Raw genomic sequence first — 6,784 nt, 5'->3', positions numbered from 1 at the left:
AAAAAAAAAAAAAAAAAGCAAACCAAACCCAACCCAAAAGGCAAAACATTCATTGCGTTTCCCCCCCCCCCCAAATACCCTTAAGTTAGAACATAGCTTTGACCTGAAAAGAGTCTTAATTTAATCTCTGTAAAAAACACGTTAAATTACTAGCAAAGTTTTAATAATTAGAGATGAAAGCTTAGATCCGGAGTTAGTATCTAATCATGACTTGGTGTAGCCTGTGACCCCAATTAAATCAGCTACGGATTGGTAGTTAACGAACAACAGTAATAACTGCGTGTCTATAGCTACACCGAACTGAATTTGATACTTTCACAATCTGTGAAACACCCCCCACCATGTAACAACCGTTGAATCCCCTAATCAAAATGCAAAAAGAGCGCTAAAATCTAATTTTTGGAGCTTTTCTGATATTTTTTTCAGATGGTATTTAACTTCCTAATTCTCCCATAAAATTAACAGTCCAAAGCAGTCTTGAAAAGCCCTTGCTTTTATTTTTTTTTTTATATATATATATATTTTTTGCGCCCTTTATCCAGCATAGAAAACATCCGTAGAAAGATGCTTACTAATGTCTCTGAGAGCCGCAATACTCATGCAGGATTTCGACCCGATTGTAACAAAAATTCATGCTAAAGCAAAATTAAACTCAAGGTTTTTATAGTTGTCAAATCGGACTTACTCAGTGTACCGGAGAGAACAAGTCAAGAGAAGTAGGTGGAGGAGTCTTGCACGGAGAGAGCTTTATACCCTTTCTCCGATTGCCCGGAGGAGCTGAGACACCCTTTGTGTAAAGGGCCTTAATTACTTATGAAGCAAACTTCGTTGCATGTATTACTCCTGTAGTTGCAGTAATTGTTTTGCTCACTGTTTATGATTATCTAAAGCTGAGTTGGGTAATAATACAAAATGCAGATGGTAACTTGCAAGTTCTTTCATCTTCCAATTTCCTGGTTTTGCTCTACTGATTTAATTAAATACCCAAAGAATTAATAGACTTCTGGCAGATTATCTTTGCTAAAAACACGATTGCGCAGGGAGGCTCGAGAGATGTCAGTGGCGCGGTGTGTCAGCACACACAAGTTTTATTTTCCTTGTTGGAAATACGAGTTAACATCTAGTCTCCATGCCTACGTAAATCACTAGAAAGACCAGGGCTTGTGTTTTTTTTTTTTTTTTTTTTTTTTTTTTTTTTTTTCCATCTGATATCATGTTAATGAGGCTTACAGATATATTCTTAAGACAGAGAAAGTATCTGGTGCAAACACTTTAAAGAGCAAAGCCATCCACAGAGTTATCTTTGAAATAAAAATGAAGCCATGTCCTATTATGAAGCTTAAAATGAGGCGTTGATTAAATAAGTGTTTTACATCTTCCATTCTGCGTGAGGTCAGAGCAGTCTAAATCCACTAGGATATTATTCCTGTTAACATAAAATAATTTCCATGCATAACACACTAACAGATGTTGGTGAACAGCTTTGAAATCTCGTTTCCTGATGTCTCCAGAATATTCCTGATAAGCTCAACAGCCCGGGGGATCTTTAGGGGTGCCCCATCAAATAAGAATAATGAATGTCAGAAATGCATTATGTCATAATTACCATGACGGTGACGGTTTTAATTCATTTGAATATGCTCGACGTTTTTCAATTCCCTTCCGAAGGGAAGAGCGAGCGTGGTGAACCGATTTCTGGGAAGATGGATGGGCTGCACTCGCGCTTGGACAAGGTCCTCCCGCTGGCCTGTGCCGCTGGAGGGAGCCTCTGTGTGTGTGTGGGGGGAGCCGCCCATCGTGCACAGGGGCCCAGTTAAGTCCACCAGTACTGCCTGGGGTAGCGCTGAGCCTGTTGGTACCCGCCACGGGCAGAGGGAGCCTCCGGTTTTCATGATTTGGTCCTAACAAAGCAGGATGAGTGTCATGTGTGTCAGAGGAGCTCACAGCACAGCTGAAAACACAGTCTAGATTCTCTTCTTCTCCTCCCTAAATTTTCAGTGTCTCTTAGTTCTAACTCCTTTTGGTAATTTCTATCTGGAAATCCTCCGAGGATGCACCCCAAACCCGCCGGTTTTAAAACACGGGTGTTAAAGCACATATATTGTCTGAAACTCACCCCTACAAAAACATTCTCTGGCCGAGCCCTGCGGGTTCCCCTTTCTTCTGATCTCTGTGGCATTTGGGAGATCCCTGACAGAGCTAGGAACTGAATCCCCACTGTCACATTAAGATGCAGTCCCTTAACGACAACATAATTAACTCTTTTCAAAACTCTCCCATAATATGTCGCTGTAGTATACAGAATTTTCTTTTATCCCCCCCATTTTGTGTTGTGCTCTAGGGTGACTAACGAAATAACAAAGGGCAAAGAGTAATGCAACCGCATCCACCACAATACAGAATGTTAATATTGTCAGCACCTATTCATTTTAAATTATTTCAGAAAAAATTATATCCTTGTGTTAAGGCAGGGACAGCCGTAATAAAGGCTGTTGCGTAGCTAAGATATGGTTTATGCGGTCAAACCTGTTCAACTTCAGAGTGTAGGAGTTTGTTTGAAAAGCTGAGTCAAGAGCGCTTGCTAATGAAGGAAAAAAAAAAAATCAAAGGAAAACGCTTGGGGACGGCTGCTCTGCTGATGTCGGTCTGCAGCGTTCATCCTCTTCAAAGAACCTCGGCTTGCTGACATCATCTGAACACATATCAGCAAGAATTCTGCCCATTAGGCAAATGGGAACTAGAAATATGGGTCCAGATAGGGAGCAAAAGTTAATTAAAGTCTTAGCGTATAGATCCACTGTTTGGTTTGTTGTTTTTTTTTGTTTTGTTTTGGTTTGTTTTTTTTTTACACTATTAGGAACTCTGAATTTCTGGTTTTATACAAACGACAAGTGAAAGTCGAATAATCCAAAACCTGACGTAGCGAATTGCAGTCTAATTAGGACACCGCCAGAAAACGGCCTCGATATGTCTCCTTTAAGGCGATGCTATTGCCCAACGCTCAGCGTCACTTACGGTTATTATCATAATACAACTATTTTGCATAGGCAAAAATTGTTAATGAGTGTTTGTGAAACACTTTCCGTCCTCAGAACGTTCCCATGGTGTTTAATTATGGCGGGTGTTTCCAGAAACACCTTATAAATCCTAATTTATGGCAGAAGGAGCAGAATTTAACAAAACTACAGCTACTGGGAAAAAAAAAAAAAAAAATCAGGGGCGGTATATAGGACAGGGTGAAGGATGGTCTTCTCCAAGTGTTTTTGCCAGCTCAAGAGAACGGACCCTTTTCTGAAGGTCTTTGGATGACATTTGTTGGGTAAAAAGGGGAAATTTTCTCCTCTGATGGCCTCGTGTGCAATTGTTGGCTGGCTTCTTGCTCTCCAGCCTTGTCAGGTGCCCTCGGGGGGGTTCACCGGCTTTTCTTCGTCTTTACTAACACATTTCTAGGGCTTAGCAGACCAGCGAAAACCCCCTTAAACGCAAGTAGGACAACAGCCGGACTTGGAGTTTTTCTTCACTCCTAGCTGGGGTTAAATTAGATTTTGAATATTGAAAAATCACCAAGAACTGTCGACAAATTATCAGCTGGCGTGATAAACTTAGAGGAAATAAATGTTGAAGGAGCACAGAAGGAAGGGAATGAAGGGATTATCAGACCAGAACTGTACTGAAATGTGTGGTAATACAGGAAAAAAATTGTTCAGAGCAGGAAAGCAAGTGAAATTATTTAAATGATGTATAATCGATTTGGAGGATGTGTTGCGTGCTCTGCCCGACCCCAGCAAGTTTTGGAGTTTGTTTTTTTTTTTTTTGTTAATGCCGTTTCATGGTGTCTAGGTGGAAACCGATGTCGCGTAGATAGGTTTACAGGATGCTGGGCTACCTCTCGTATTTGGTCCCCACAGCTCCCTCTGGTTGCCCCACATGACATTACACAACCTGCCTCACTTTAAAGTCTTGAGTTTTCCTTTTTCTCACCCGCTTCCCAAGCACTCACCCCAACTCTTCATGGCTCAGCATCAAGGCAGCATCACATTAACTGTTTTCCTTCTGTCGCGTGTAAGCCCTTGCCTTAAGAGAATTGTCGTGCTTCAATACGCGTGTAAATACGGACGCTGAAGATGCTGGTTGGTTTCCTAGAGGTAGATAAGGAGCAGATCAGTTATAATTCTGTACGTCAGTTTTATAGTACCTGTAATGTCACAGTCAAAATGAAGGCTACGTTGTGTAGGCTACGAAACAACGACATAAGGGACGGTCCCTGAATGGGATAATCTCTAGGATCATCAGTCTGACCTCTCAAAGGGCGGAGAAGGAGTTGTTGTCACCATACATAGATCAGGAAGGGATGCACTAAAATAAAAGTTTGAACTGTCGGTGAACACAAGGAGAAGGTGGGGCTGGGCCCTTTGTGGATATGCATGGCAGGGGAATGAAACGTGATGGGTATAAAGGAAACAAGGGAGGTTTAGATTGACGTAAAGAGGAGGGGAAAAAAAAAAAAAAATGTCCATAAGGGGGACCCTCAGCATCACAATGTGAAATCAGAGTTGGTCCTGATTTGAGCAAGAGGTTGGATGAGAGAGCTAAGAAAACGTTAGAAATGTAGAATCTGATCCTCAGCCGGTGCCGCTTGACTTGATCAACGTTTAGCCCCTCTCTCTCATTTTTCCGTCCTGTTATCTAAAATGCAGCGCGCAGATCCGAAACGCTGCTTCAGAGCGCAGCTGTGTCCGAGCGAGTAGCGAACAGACAGAATCAGTCTTGGCGCGTATGAAAACGAGGGATAGTTTTCAGTTGCGCGGCATCAGAACGGCCCGAAACGCTGAAGATTTGTAAATCCTGTAGCGTAGTGCCTGTAGAAGGTGTTGGGCAGCCTTCACAAAGTTCTTAGAAAGCATTTGTGCTCAACCCCTGCAGCGGGATGTATTTAACAAGTGATTTTTTTTTCCCCCCGCCCAGGGGAATCCCACACATCCATCTCAAATCTTGAGGATAGTTTATGGTACGGAAACCTGAAGTTATTTCATCGGGAACGAACCACAGGAATGTAAACAAATTATGCAGGAGAATGAATGAAGTATTTTTAGCAGTCTGTGGGTGTAGCAGGTAAATCTGATGTGAGTCATCCTGGCAGACCTCAAATTTGGGATGGTTACAGGGTGAGAAATGTTGTCCAGCACATGGACCTCTGCTCCCACATACCTGCCCGGGCGGTGGGGCCCTGACTTTTAATGGGAATTGAAGTACTCAGACCTCAAGGGTTGGAACTAATGTTGGCTCTATTAAAAAAGTATCATGAGTGAAGCTTTTATACGTAATTTAAAGGGATGTTATTATTTTATAGTTGAATGTAAGGAGTCTGATTCGATATAGGTTGATTCATCCCACCCGTTTGTTCCGGTGTTTTGTGCAGGGAAAGATAAAACCTGCTTGAGATGAGGATTTTGAACTCGTTTCTTCTAAATTGACTGTAGGTAGGTGTTATTGCTCGAAAATTCCTTGAGAGGGCAGACCAAAAACTTGGCATCAACAGTGTGAAAGAAGTTGCAAATTTAGGGAATGAACAAGCATGTAGATAGTAAAAGCAGTCGATCCCGGTCCAGCACGTAGGAGAAGCTCGGTGAAACTGGAGAGGGAAAGAGAAGGATGTTTGGGAGAACCGGGATCAGAGAGTCTGTTTTTGAAGTGACGAACAATCCCTTTGCACATTCAGGAGTTATAATCTGAGGCACCCGATCTAGACGAATAGTTACTTGGTTGTAAAGATCCGATTCCAGGGCGCCTAAATTGAGTCGTATGATACTACACTTTCATAACAGGCAAATTATATGTGGCACATATATAGCAGGTCATTCAGGGTTACGTTGACCAACACAGGTTTTGTACAGATTCTTAGGGAAGGAGAAAGAAAGGAGAGACACCATCCCCTCGTGGTGGGTTTTTATTGCCAGAAAACCCTTGGGTTTTTTTTTGTTTTTTTTTTTTTTTAGGAGGAGGTTGGGAGTCAAGACACACCCCGATATAACAGTCAAGCTCCGAAAGTTTATTCGAAAACCAAGTCCTTATGTATTCTTGTACGTTCTAAAAATAGCAGCAAATCCGCGTGTTGCTCTTGCGCACGCTCATTTCAAAAAGCAGTTCCTCTCAGCACTTTCGACAAATGCTACCAACCGTGCGCAGCCGGGAGATAAGTTTCCGCTTTATTATTTTAAAGAATCCCTTCTTATCTGTATCTTCCTTAACGAGCACAAACTCTTTCGCTTTTAGCCGTCGTTAATCTAGACGCCGTTAATCTTCTAACCCGAACACGCCGTTAATTCAGACGCTGTTAATCTTCTAACCCGAGTGCGTCGTTAATTTAGACGTCATTAATCTTTTAACCCGAATGCTGATGATACTTTTACATTGTCAGCGTACGCAGAAAGTTCACGACCCGGCATACGGACCCACAGGTTTTGGTCCAAATGAGCACGGATCCTCCATCACAGGCGCTCGGACAAGCGTCATGGCTGAACCTGTAGGATGGGCGTGGTGTGACTTTGGCGGTGGACGGTAGCTGGACTGCTACTGGAGACACCTTCAGGGAGCCACAACTCAAAAAGCATGAATATTATGCATAATGCACGCTGGATCGCTGAAGGGAAGAGAGATGTCTGGCTTCCGTTGTCTTCGGATTTGTCCCACGCGCTGTAAAAAGTATTGGGGTGTGTGCGGGGAGATTTTTTTTTTTAAAAACTAAACCAGAGTCTTTATGTAAAAAAAAAAAAAAAAAAAAAGC

The sequence above is a fragment of the Athene cunicularia genome (assembly GCF_003259725.1).
Source record: "Athene cunicularia isolate RWA chromosome 25 unlocalized genomic scaffold, athCun1 chr25_part1, whole genome shotgun sequence".
In the NCBI taxonomy this organism is placed as follows: Eukaryota; Metazoa; Chordata; class Aves; order Strigiformes; family Strigidae; genus Athene; species Athene cunicularia.
Note: the sequence above shows the minus strand (reverse complement) of the source record.